This window comes from Poecilia latipinna, unplaced genomic scaffold, assembly GCF_001443285.1.
Source record: "Poecilia latipinna isolate Pla-1442-1.1 unplaced genomic scaffold, P_latipinna-1.0 Scaffold1651, whole genome shotgun sequence".
Lineage (NCBI taxonomy): Eukaryota > Metazoa > Chordata > Actinopteri > Cyprinodontiformes > Poeciliidae > Poecilia > Poecilia latipinna.
This window is the reverse complement of record NW_015114267.1, coordinates 122,448-133,647: the sequence shown is the minus strand read 5'-3', so window position 1 is coordinate 133,647 and position 11,200 is coordinate 122,448. Positions and strand designations below refer to the sequence as shown.

General features: G+C 37.8%; 1 long non-coding RNA gene across 1 annotated transcript; it reads right to left on the bottom strand.

Annotated features, from left to right (window-relative positions):
- Positions 1-8,250: 8,250 nt before the first annotated feature.
- Positions 8,251-10,526, bottom strand: LOC106964285 (uncharacterized). The gene is made up of 2 exons (XR_001428371.1): positions 10,227-10,526; positions 8,251-9,515 (listed from the first exon to the last, which is right to left on the bottom strand). It is a non-coding gene; the product is annotated as an uncharacterized LOC106964285 (long non-coding RNA).
- Positions 10,527-11,200: the final 674 nt, after the last annotated feature.

Here is an 11,200-nt window from a genome sequence, read left to right as displayed (position 1 = left end):
AAGGTCAGACCTGGAACTCACTGCTTTCTCGTGTGACTCGATGGGAAAGTCAAAAGAAATCTGCCAAACTGGCAGAAAGATGTTTGTGGGATTTCCTCACAGCAGTTTGAGCTTCATCATCTCATTTTCTATGTTGCATGAGTGAGACTGTCGAATGTTGTGGGGACGTTACCGGTTTCATTCGTTCTACAAACAAAATGACATGGTTGGTAACAGAAAACCAACAATCTGCATGGTGTGTGGTGGATTCCTGGTGAGTAAATCCGTCTTCCTCATGCATCGACATTGTTTATGACCATGCAGGGAGGAGCATCACACATGCTTTGCACATTTACATATATTTTGATTTATAAAAGAGGGAACGTCTAAGCAGACATCTGGTATTGCCTCATGTGCCTCAGGTACACAAGGCTCAAATCTATGTGTACGCAACATTTTCTACATTATGATCCGTAGGTGTTGAGGTGTAGGTTTTATTTGCAAGCTGTGTGATTATTATTAATATTCAGGTGTTGCCATATTTCCTTCCAGGCTGTTTATTGTTTTTAATAGGATTTAGTCATAAATTCACTGCTTCGAGTTAAAATTTTTAGTGTGTGAATTTCTATTTATTCTCTCATTTTAGTTGATTTGTTGCTCTTTCTGTGTTAGGTTGTTAATGTGCTAGATAATAAATTTAAAATAAGCTCCACCATCACATCCAGTCACCATGTATGACGTTACTGCGTCCACTACTGAACAGATGGGACACATATATCTGAAAATGTGAACAACCATGCAAAAAATTCAAAAAAACTCTGAATTGAGCATTAAGGCTTGCAGTGTGAATGTGGCCTATGTGCATTTGTCTCTTTCCCTTGGCTCCCTGCTCAGCTGTCCAGTATATCCCTCATTAGATTTACCTTATTTCCATGCCACAGACACACCTCCAGTAATTAAGTTTTGTATTTTGTCTGACTGCTGGTTTCTTCCATTATGCTTGACCCACTTTGACATTTTAGATAATTACATCCTTCACCTCACCCAACGGCTCCCGAACTCTTAAGTTCACAACAACTTCACAAACCATGACAACACCTGCATGTTTTTAAGATTGAAATTCAGTTCAATCCTAATGCAGATACCTATAAATAAATGGAAATATGGAGAAATTATAGGGTGAGTGCTGCTCTCTGTGCGAGTGCATGCATATGGTTTTGCACTTTCTAGTCATTAATTACTCAGGAACCCACACAACAAACCATGCAAACCTGCTACCACATGCACTTCAGCTGATGGAGGCACTCACAAGGGGAGCAGAATCTGACACATGGGAGGCAGATGTTTGATATGAAGTGTTACAGACGATTGCTGCCTCAGCAGAATATCTGTGTGTGTGTGTTAGAAACTGGGTTACAGTGGTGAGTTACTGAATCAATGAAAGATGCAAAAGGACATGAAAAAGAAGATGTTTTATTTGAAATTATGCATACTTCTATCTTAGCTTCTGGGAGTTTTAGCCTTTATAGGAGAAATGATCTACGAACATGGGAACAGTTTGGGGGAAAATAGGCACCTTTTTGTTTGACAGTAATGTTTGTTTCTTTAATGAAGCATCTTTGTCCTATGCAACAGATTTTAAGGTGTTTTTCCTTGTGCGAGGCATGCAGATAAAAGATAAAGTGTCGTGTGTGGTGGTTGAGCAGTCGTGAGGAGAGACGCAGAGACCCAGGTTGTGAAAGAAATGATGGATATAATGAAGAGAGCTCAGACGGTCCAATACAGGAGGCACGGCAGAGTTAGCACACAGCTAATTACCGGTAGCAACTGAAAGAACAACGGACTGAAAACGAGAGCGGAACCAACACAGGACTTAACAGTATGACTGTGCTGGCAAGCAGACCAAAGACATACGAGTATGTTTGATAAGGAACCGACAAGAGACAGCGACAACAGGTGGACTTAAATACACACAGGGATAATCAAGGGAACGAGACACACCTGGGAACAATCAAGGGCTGAGAGGACAACACAGACTGAGGGAAACGGGACTAAACACAGAAAATCCCAAAATAACTATACAGAAAAACACGGATCATGACATAAAGGAGCAAAGCTCATATGTCCATGTAATATGTATTAAAACAAGAGCTGCTTTCACATTTTTTGCTTGTGCTGCCACAGAATCTGTTAAATCTAAAACATTTTTATGTTGGTCTAAAGGTGGAGAATTGAAGCCCCTTTTTTAGCATCATGATTGAATGTTTTATGTCATTTGTTAAGAATAAAAATGGTGTGTGTGATTGAAAAGTCCATCAATTCTCCCATCAAAAAACATTGTTTCTTTTTTGACATATCAGACATCAGTACCTGTTGGTGTCAAACCTTTGGATTACACTAAGCTCAATACAACAGACTACAACAGGCCTAATTTGAAGGCACTTTTGGTCAGTTTTTCCTAAAGACAACATCTACACCATCTAGTTCTAGCCGGTTCTTCACCCTTCAGCTCCAGCCAGATTCGTCTCCATTTGCAGATCCTGCACTGTTCCTCCCCGTTTTATCGATCCACCTCAGGGTTGGTACAAAGCCAAGCTCGGTGTTGCACAAGTGGTTTGATTGGCGGCAGAGTGCATTTGTTGATTTACAAACAACATCTTAACCACCATTTTTAATCAGCGATTGGACTGTGGTAGTTAGCAAGACGGCTAACTGCAAATCGATATGTTCATGGTCAAATCTGGAGGTCCAAACCTCCCAATTAACTGTGGAAGTGTTTAAATAACATCAACTGGATGGGGCAATTTGTAATGAACAATTATAGTAAAAGATTTTCGACAAACTGGTTACCCAAAAGTACACATGCAGAGTTTGCTTTTAATATAAACCAAAGCAAGAACGTTAAATGATGACTTTGGCTGCTAATCTATTTTATTTAAAAAAAAGTAATGTAGCTCATTTCCTTTCATTTAACAGCAATAACCTTCCTAGAGTGTGACTAGACAATTTTTTTTTTTACCATTTCTGCATTTTCCAAAGGCCAAAGAGCAGCTCTGGTTTAGACAGAGAAGATTGAAAACGGAACCTCTCATTCACAGTCCTTGTGTCCTCTTCCTCTGCCCCCATCAAACATAAAAGATTGATAAAAGAGTAATAATACTGAAGACATGAAAGACTGCAGAGAGGTGCCAGGACTCTGGAGCACATTAGAAAAAAAAACCATCCAATGTCAGCTTTGTTAGTGAAGGACGATTAAGATTATTCTATAAAAATGACACCATTACCACATTTATCAGGAAGTGTCTCTTGGGTGGAACAGTTCTGCTTTTGTCCTGAGGGATCTGCACTTACGTTCAGCAAAACGTATTGCATAATAACTTTCATTATTCATCCTTATTTTGGGGTCGATCTTACATCCTTGAAAGCATAATTTCTCTCGTTTTATCTGATGAGCTCCATTTAGGTCGCTGCAAAACTCGACATGATTTATAAACTTTGAGTTCACGTCTCAAACTTGCTCAGTCTGAACAGTAAGATTTTTATACAGTAAATATAAGAAAAAAACTCTAAAACTTTGATTAGGGGATTGTTTTCATGTTGTGTTTATTGTCTTTTGGGTCCAGTAAAAATCCTACAGACCACTACATAATATTGACCAATCTTTCAAATGATCTAAACCAACCAACAAAAAAAATATAGAGACCATAAAAGCAGGTTTTTTTTATTCCCCTCACACATCTTGTTGGAGGATAAAGAACACAAGCTTTTTACTGGAAAGCACAAAAGGTTCTTCCACTTTCCTTTTTCATTAAGGATTTTCAAATTATTTCCTTTTCCCAGGAGACGGTGATCCTCAGTACATCATGTCCCTCAGTCAGATTATGATCTGCAGGGCCTGTTTGTTTCTGTGGGGTCAGGGCAGAGCCGGCTCAAGGTCGCAAGTAGCTCTGAACGCAGTTTGATTCCTTCCAGCTACCGCAGCACAACCAAGAAATACTATAAATAATTTGTGTTCCAAAGTTTGGACAAAAGTATTCATACCTCTTAAACTTGACCGACACAATGAAATGGCGCGCTCACACCAAACGCGTCCAACGCTTCAAGTTTGAAGCACTTTGCTCGTCAGGTGCATCTGGTGCAGAATTCCCTTAAATTTAGCACCATCCACCAAACACACACTTCATCCTTCCTGAAAGAAGCATCTCCACAGCATGACGGAGCCACCGCCATGTTCCCTGGGGTGGATTTTATGTTCAGGGTGATGTACCCAGGCAGTTGTATTTACGTCGCCAACACAACTGCAGCTCTACAAAGGCATGACTATAAATCTAAATTGAAGTCTGATGAAGTTTCACGCCACACTTTTCAAATTTTTAGCAGAAAAAGTTAAAAACATGTTTTTCTTTAAGATAATATGCAAATCAATTGGTGCTGCTTGAGAAGCACAATTTAGTTATATGTACATTTATGTGCATTTAAAAAAAAGCACATTTCAAACAAGATAAATAATTGAGTTTTTTGAGAATGTCAGAGTTACTACAGTATAAATATTAATGGTTGCCTTGTAGAGCACAGAAATGATTTAAGAGAATGATAAATCAGAGTGCAGCTGATTTACTACTTAAACAACTAAAGTCTTAATTCACAGAATTGAAGGCTTCAACAAGAGTTCTTAAATATATGCGACTCTGAGATGAAACACTTATTTTTTGGCATGGACACAAATGCTTCAGGGCTTCCCAGTGGATTTCTGGCTAAATCTACTTTAAGGCAACGCTGCTTTGAAGTTTAGTCTCTGCACTTGAAGATGGTCCGATCAGCAAAGTGAGCCAGGTTAAAAATTAACCAAAGTGCATCAGAAAACTCATCAGTAAAGTGAGTAGATTCAGCTGACCTTATTGTCTGGAAAGCTTTCAGGTAAGATGGATGGAGAAGAAGTAAAAGAAAGTGATATGTAAAGGTCGTAGCAGTCAAACTGGATGATTAAAGAACAAGTGGCATTTTCCAGGTCAACCATGTTAGCTGGGTAATAATAAAACTGGCATGATTGATCGGTTCGCCTGTAATCTGATTAGCATCGTCAGTTGTCTGATTTCTCCCTGGCCCAGTATTTGTATTTTCATTTCATCCATCCTTAAATTGTGTTATTTCTTTTCTTTCTTTAATTACACTCGTGTTTGTTTCCTTCACAATAATATTTCCTGTCCAATCTAATTTTCTTTTTCGCCTGCTAGATTTTTCTCCCTGCATGTTCATGATTGCCTCTGTTGTCTGGGAATTATTTTCTCTTACTCCCCTACCTTCCTCTCATTCACCTGCCGTCTTTCTTTCTTTGTCTGGCTGTCATTACTTTGTTCCCCTTCCTGTCGCTCTTTGGCTTCATCTCTCCGTCTCTGTCGCCGATTCATTTTTCTAACGTTTTTATTGTTTCTGCTGACAGATGTGTCAGCAGAATAGGCCGTTTGTTTTCTTGGAAACCGAGTCAAACAAAGACAGAAAACTGTTTTCTTTCAACGGTTTCCTTTTATCAACAAATCTAATTTGCAGACCATGAAATACGAGTAAATCTTTTATCGTCTTATCAAGAAGAAACATAAAAACGTCAGTTTTCATGACGCCAAAAAACACATTTTTCCTCCAGATGGCTGGGACATTAATATGTTGGTGAAGCCTGCATGTGTTGAGACAAGGAGAAGCATCTGCTGCTGAACATCATAGGCTACTAAATGCAGAGTCGCTTTTAAAGTATACAGCTCTGGAAAAAATTAAGAGATCACTTAAAATTATCAGTTTATCTGATTTTACTTTTTATAGGTAAATGTTTGAGTAAAATGAAGATTTTTCTTTTATTGTATGAACTGCTGACAACATGTTGCCGAAATTCCAAGCAAGTATTTAGTTTTTATTTGCAGAAAATGAGAAATGGTTAAAATCACAAAAAAGATGCAGGGCTTTCAGAGCTCCAATAATGCAAAGAAAACAAGTTGGTATTCATTTAGAAACAATACTAATGTTTAAACTCAGGAAGAGTTCAGAAACCAATATTTGGTGGAATAACCACGCGGTTTTCAATGGAGATCAGCAAAGTTGGCTCTTACGTTGTTCCAGAGCTGCATATTATGGTAAAATGATATATTTACTTGGATGAGTTAGGTTCTGCCTTTCACAGATTAAACTGGGTAATGGAATATTGTTAATAAGATACTAAAGACAGTTTCAAGTACCAAATCCATTTCCATCTTGTCTTTCTTTAGAAAAAAAAAAAAAAAAAAGAAACGAATAATAATCCTGTTTAACTGCAGGGCTGTGTAACAAAAGGCCAAAGTAGCTAATTTAATTCACAACAGTAAACCTGACCTAAAGTTAGTCAACTACAATCTATTTTATAAGGGAGAAAATACAATCTGTAATTATTTTAAAGTTTTTGCTGTTTTTATTTTGTTTTATTTTTCATTTTTTTATTCTGAAATTATTATCTTTTACTTTAGATTAGATTTTCGATATATACAGAAAGTAGAAGTAAATAGCTCTTAGAAATGAACCAATAGAGGCTGAAATCGGCAGGTCGGAGCTTTAGAGAACAGGAAATCGGCCTGTTGTTCGATTGGTGCATTTCTTGTACAGATACAATATTCCTAATCTGCCGTCTTTTTTAATCAGAGGTAATCCTGAAACCTTTTCAAACAAGCAACCTTTTCTAACTTTATTGTTCTGAACTTTTTTTGCTTCCCTGTAGAGACTTAACTGGAGGGTTTTTTCTCCTCTTTTTTGTGTTGGCACTTTTGTTAATTTCACTGAAAAATTCATCCATTCATGAGAAGGTTGACTATTTCCTTTGTAAGTTTTTGATTTTTCTTTAAAATGGTCTTTGTTTTCCAGAATTAGGCAGACTACCTGTAGTGAAGGTTCATTGTTGGAAACTTTTTGACAGAAATATCTAACATTGGGTTATTCGAGTTGTAACACACCAATTTCATCTACATTTCTAACAGATAAAGAAGGGCCTTTTTAGTATATTATCTAAGAAAACAATTAGTTTATCCCCTTTTGCTCTCCTCACATTTATATATTTTTTTACTGTTATACATCCTTTTCTATAAACTTGCACATGTCTGATAGTTATATAACTGTAGAAATGTTAAAGTGGAAATAAAAGGACAGACAACAGCAGGACGGACAGACGGACGTGTCATGGCTCATCTGTGAGCTGTAATTGGATTGTCGCCTCGTCAAGTTGCTGGTTGACACTCTGTGTAATGGACAGAGACATTCAATTTAGGTGAAACACAAGCTGAATGCCAATTAACTGCAGGACACTTTGAGACAGAGGAGAGGAGGCGAAGAAAACAATGAGACGAAGGAGGACGGAGGATGACGAGGATGAAACGACTCCATGGGTGATTGTGGAAACATTGAAGTATTGATCCAAAAGGCACTTTGTCACTTTGTTTGGCTGCCAGTGCACTTCCGGTTCAAACGAAAAAAGAAAATCAATTGTCTCTAAAAATAGCTTAAATACTTAGATCTATATGTGACCCTTAAAAATCTGAAGAACTTTTAAAAGTTCAACATTTGTTCAAACAGGCACAAATTTGCACATTTAGATAAAAAGCGACTATTAATGGTCAGATCTTCTTGTACTTGGACATTCCTCTGTGTTCTTTAAAAAAGATTCATTAAAGAAGATCATTGTTTAAATCATCCTGGGAGCAGGATAATTAAGATGACATACTGAAATGCATCGCTCTTCCCCTGGCCCTTTTTTGTCGTTTCTCTTCTCCCGCACTTGTCTCCTGTAAATTTTAACAGCCGCTAAAGGGCAAAGTGATGGAGAGATTTACAGCAGGCTGTAAAGCCAGTACATCGCTTTCACTCATCTTTTTTCTCCCGGACGTCCTGAGAGTCTCCGACCATCAGTAAGTTTCCTCTTTCCAGGCTCTATCAGTCATCTCCACTTTGAAATGATATAAAATTAAAAAGTTAAAAACTACTTCAGGCAGTGGCTTTGGCCACTTCAAAGCAGATATTTGACGTGAAGTGCAAGGAAACATTATAAACATTATTTGTGGTTTCCAAAGCTGACCAAGGTTAATTAGGGTCAGCATGAAGCAAACAAGAATATAGACTTCCATCGTAAAAACATAACATTATACCACGTTGGGCTTAATGTAATGCTCTCAAATTGCTTCATTTCCAGTTTTCCAGCTGGTGCATTTCTCAAAACAATCAGTAAAAACTGCAAAACCTAGATGATAACCTGCAAAGCGTATCACTTTCTCAGAACGGATAGTTTATTCATCAAAAGCAAATATTTCTATCAGTGAAAGTGTCATCAAAATGAAAAGTCATGACACCATGTTAATGTACAACATGCTCAAATGGCTTTGTCATGTTTTCACGGTTCCCTCTGAGTGTTTTCCAATGCTAAGAGCTTCAGGTCTCAGAGACACTGCCTGAAAATGTTCAAACGGCTGTTCACACATTACTGCATCTAGTGAGATAAATGAGTACAAGACACTGAATGCGTCTGCTTCACATTTTGCTCTCTGCAGCTCTAATTTCTTCACAGCATTGTGAGAAAGTAAAGAACAGTAAATAAAACTGCACAACTGTAAACAAAGCCATTTCTGAAAGCTGAGGGTAATGGTTCAATTTGGGAGCCAATTTCTGGAAAGAATGTGCATAAAAATGACAGATTTTAAATATTTTTGTATGTAGTGACTCTTTCAGTTTTATAAGGCATGGTAAGTTAGAAATCATAGAGAGTTAATTTTGAAACAAATGATAATGTTATAAAACAGCAGACAGAATTGATGCATGTCCAACAGGACTTACATTTTGTTAGACAGAATTTGCTACTATAACGTGCACAACTGGCTAAATGTTGTGGCTTTTGAACCAACAGTTGTAAGAACTTTAATCCTGATCAGAAAAATGCACCAAACAAATTGGGGGGGAAAGATGTGATGATGCCTTAGCATCTCCGTAAACATCCTGATCAGAAATAATTTGGAGGATTTTGAAAACAAGAATGGCCAAAGAGTAGAAAGTTTTCTCGGTTCTGCCTTGAGGTCGAGCTTGACTGCTGGGTCCAACTACATAACAACAATCAGCGGGCTTCCACCCTGCTGGGACCATCAGGTGTCCAATCAATAACTCAGGGCTTTCCTCAGCCTCCTCTGAAATTGACACATTGCTCAAAAGACAAAGTGAAATTTATGATTCGGATTCTGTAGGTCATTCTGAGGACGACTGATCAATATCTGAGAGAGAACAATGAGTAAATCTGAAGGTGCTTCGGGTCAGAAAACAACAGTGGAATCATTACAGATCAATGTGATCCGGACAACAACCGCCTCCCCTCTGCTCACTGTATCTTAAAAATGGTTTGTTTTTTCACATGTTGCTTTGTTCATTGATTTTAAATATTTCCTGTGTTACGCCTCTGGTCTGGAGGAATCCTGAGAAATGACAGGCTGTGTGACTCTTGGATCTCTTCCAGGTCAGCAGACATGGCCAGCTGCACAGTGTGGATCCTGCGTTATGGACACAGTGTTGGGAAAATGAGCACAAGAACTTTCCCCAATTTAGGTACAAAAATGTCTAAACTATATGACTTAATTGCTAAACAAGAAACTGAAAACCTTAATTTACTCCCCACTTTACAGTTTTGTGCCATGTTTCATTTGTTTTACTTTTAAAAATCCCGTCAATATACTCAGAAACTGGCTTAAGGTGTGGAAAATCACTATTATTGCCCTGACCCATTGCAACTTAATCATTCGAGGTGCCACGATGGGCGTTGGAAATAGAGCGACTGAAATAGTTTTCCAATGTTTTTGCAGTTTTTTCGTGGCTTCTACTTGTTCGAGTCAAACTAATTTGTCTGTGAACGTAACGCTCCTGGTTGGGACTCATAGACGGATGTATTTAGTTATAACAGCTAGCTTAGAAACCGACCCATACCTCCTCCTTCCTGATGAGTTGATCAAATTACAGACTTTGCCGGAATTCACACCACAATATTTATATCACTATGTCATAAAGAGCGTTTCTCCTCACACCGGAGGAGCCTTTAAAACGGACAAAAGACGAGATGCTAACCAGTTTTTCCAGACATGCTAGGCTACATGATGGTGCGGCACCGTCTCCATGGTTACCAACGGTTATCTTCTCCATAATGACAAATCGGATATATCTTTCTAATCATACTTACTTATAAAGTATATGAACGTTAATCTTCTTACCTTGTAAAAAAGTGTTCGCTGCAAATCCGCGGATACACCGAGGGCTGACAGTAATAATGATTGACAGCTGGCGGCCATTATGATTAACAGCCGCTATCCACAGCCGAATTTTTCCTCATTAAAAGTTCTGCAATAAAATGATAAGTTAGGTTTCTATCCGACCGCGCAGCATCCTGAGACCATTTTCAAAAGTGAAATCAACGAATTAAGAGCGATGTTAGGCTAGCAGATGTCTGTTTTTTTGTCGGGCTTTAAAGGAGCGCATTGGTAGTTTTGACGTCCGTCATGGCGGAGCGAGCGGATTTCTGAGGGGCGTGACGTCACATGAAAAGGGTCAAGGGTTAACATAAAAACGAATTTCTCCACAGTCGTGTTCATTACTTTTATAGTTAAAATTCTGCCCAGGTAAGAAAGTCAGCTGAAAATATAATTAGCTGTATCTTCTGGTTAGGTAAAGAAAAAATTTCCAAATTATTATTATTTTTTTGTCTCAATGTCCAAACATATGGCTTAATTACGAGGAAATGCAAAAAGAAATAATTTTCTTTTACAATTGCAGTAAAGAAAAAAAGTACGTTTTTTTTCTGTTATTTGAGCTTTCAGTGAACAATTCTGTCAGGTTTTGAAGGTAAGACTCATAAAGATGAGACTCCGTCCTTTGTATCTCTGCTGAACATTGTGATGATGTGGAGCCTTTTCCATTAACCTTTCGCACGTCAGAACAACACCTGCTACTTAGAAAGCTTTAAAATGCTGTTAAGAAAAACCTAATTAAAATGTCATCACAGATAGACGCAGCCCTCCACAATTACTGGCAAATTTGAAAAATGCTTGAAAATAAATGAATGTTTTATTACAGGAAATTAATATCACACTAAACATTTTTTTAGCAGTCTAACCTTCAATTTCTTGCATTCATTAGGTAATAAGTAAAAAAAAATTTGGTGAGAAATTATTTTGTTTCACAAAATTAC